This window comes from Physella acuta, unplaced genomic scaffold (genome assembly GCF_028476545.2).
Source record: "Physella acuta isolate Inbredline_101_S28 unplaced genomic scaffold, ASM2847654v3 ptg002646l, whole genome shotgun sequence".
NCBI lineage: Eukaryota > Metazoa > Mollusca > Gastropoda > Physidae > Physella > Physella acuta.
The window spans coordinates 10,001-12,500 of record NW_026734095.1 but is presented as its reverse complement, the minus strand read 5'-3'; positions in this window follow the sequence as shown (position 1 = coordinate 12,500).

Genomic DNA, 2,500 nt, shown 5'->3' with positions numbered 1-2,500 from the left:
CGCGAGTCGTCGTTGTAAAACTAGATTTAACAAACGGCTGCGTAATATTAGACTTAAAAATATTATATAATATCCTCTATTGATTAAATAGTGAAAAATAAGCTTCAATGTAGCTTAATCTAGTACAAAATCTAAAAGTTGTGATAAATTAAATTGAAATTAAACACGATAGACTTAAATCTAGAGTTAAGGAATAAAACCGACCCGCGAACCAGCTACTAAATGGTTCGATAAGACTTATCTCAAATACAATCGTTTTCTATCAGTGTTATGCCTTCAATCGATACTTTTTGATGAAATAAATACTTAAATGATTTAATGAATGCATATATACATGTAATTAATGAGTGAAAGTATGTATAAAGTATTAGATAAATTAATAATAAACCGACCCAGCTACTAAATGGTTCGATAAGACTTATCTCAAATACAATCGTTTTCTGTAATTGTTATGCCTTAAATTGATAATTTTTAGTTAAACAAATACTTAACTAATGAAATAAATACATAGATAAATGTATTTAATGAATTAAAGTATGTATAAAGTATTATATAAATTAATAATAAACCGAATCCGACCAAATTTAAATCTAAAACCACGATCGGCGGCGTAATGAAGTGTATCGTAAACCCGTTTTTTTTATAATTTAAAATGTAATGACAGAACTCCCAAAACAACAATACACATACATATTAGTACTATGGTGAATTGTAGTTGTATTAGGACCGTAATTATAGTTAATTAAGGAACCATTCATTGTCTTCGCTCTGTTATGTACGTCGTCGTTTAATCGACACGGCATATTTGGCTTGAATCTAGAAAAATTCAAACTCTAACCCTAAGGTAGACAGGCAGGGTAAATAAATGTGGGTGATCTCTCATAAAATTGTCTTCTAGGAATTATTTTTATATAGACTATCTTTTCTGTAGAGTTTAAGTGGACAAGCGCGGACGAAATAGAGCGCAAAATTTAAAATGAATTAAAAATTTTCATCAGACCGGAAGTAGGCATAACCTAGGCGCCATGTTTCCGTCGTACAAGTTTTCACCGTTGCAGTCACCGTTTCAATCGCTCTTCGTGTGGACGTGTATTATTTCTAGTCATGTGTTGTGTAGATGATTCGCTTAAGGTAGGTGTTCGGACTTATTTCTTTAATATTAATTAAACCGTATTTGCCTTGTCGGCCTTAAAATAAAGCTATTTTTTTTTCATCGCAATCGAAGTGTTAGATCTAGAATCTAGTTCCCGCCTCCGCTTCGCTAATTCGACTTAATGTAACTATGACACAACTATTAAATCTAGAGTCTCTATTTTAATTAAATAATTAGGAATTCTATCTCTAGATGATATCTAATCTATTCCCACACGTGTGTGCAAGTAGGATTTAACGTCAGAACAGGTGTGGTGGTCTAGGCGTCGCTATTTTTGACGGTAGGAATTTTTTTTTTAAATTCGTAAAATTTTATATAGACTTTATATAGCAATTTACTAAGACCGACCCTAACGCCCAGTAAATATTTAATTACCACATTGTTATGGACACGGTGTATTAGGTAGGGCCGAGGGCTATCCATAGGTACCAATTTTTAAATTTTGTGACAATTAGGAGCCGAGTTATAAAATAAATTTAAAATACTGGTTCTGGTCTTAGACTTTATATAGCAATTTACTAAGACCGACCTTAATACCCATTAATTATTTAATTAGCGCATAGTTATGGACATCCTGTATTAGGTTGGGCCCAGGGCTATCCGTAGGTACCAAGTTTATAATTTTGTGACGATTATTAGTCGAGTTATAAAATAAATAAAAAAAACTGGTTCTGGTTTGCACTACATTTCTTTCTTCTTTAACGGCGGACTCCCGGTCCAGCCCCATGGGTTACCCGTGAGCCGGGGCCTCGTTAGCCTGGACGGCTCCGATGTGACCGCGGATTGTTGTGGCCCGCCTCAGCCCGAGTCGAGATCACCCTTCCGATCGAAGGTGGACGCCATAGGGCGCCCGGGATAGCCCGGGGCGCTGTTCGTCACCCGAGCGCAGGGGCGCCGGGAGACGCCCCCGGTGAAGTTTGGCGGGTGATTCTGGTAGAGCTCCCCACCCCGATCGCAGGACACCCCTCGCCGCCCGCCCAGGTGTCGAGGTGGCCGCGGGGGAACTCGGGGCGTTTTGGCTCCCCCTTGTGCCGGAGCGGCGCCCTCGGTCCCAGAACGCCCCTGGCGGGTGATTCGCATGCCCCCTGGGGTGGGGAACGCGGGTGGGTGGTCGTAAAGCGTGTAACCGCAGTGGGGGCGGCCCCTTAGTCGGGGGCGCCAAAGTTGGCACCCCACCTGGGGCGCCCCCCGGAAGTGTGGCGCCCGCGCGAGTGAGCCCCGTAGATGCGCCCCGACACCCCCGCGCCGCCCCCCGGGTCGCGGCACCCCCGGCGCCCTCCGTGCGGGCTCCCCTCATGGGGCGGCACCCCGGTCCTCCCCGAGACTATGTACCCGATTTTTCGGTTT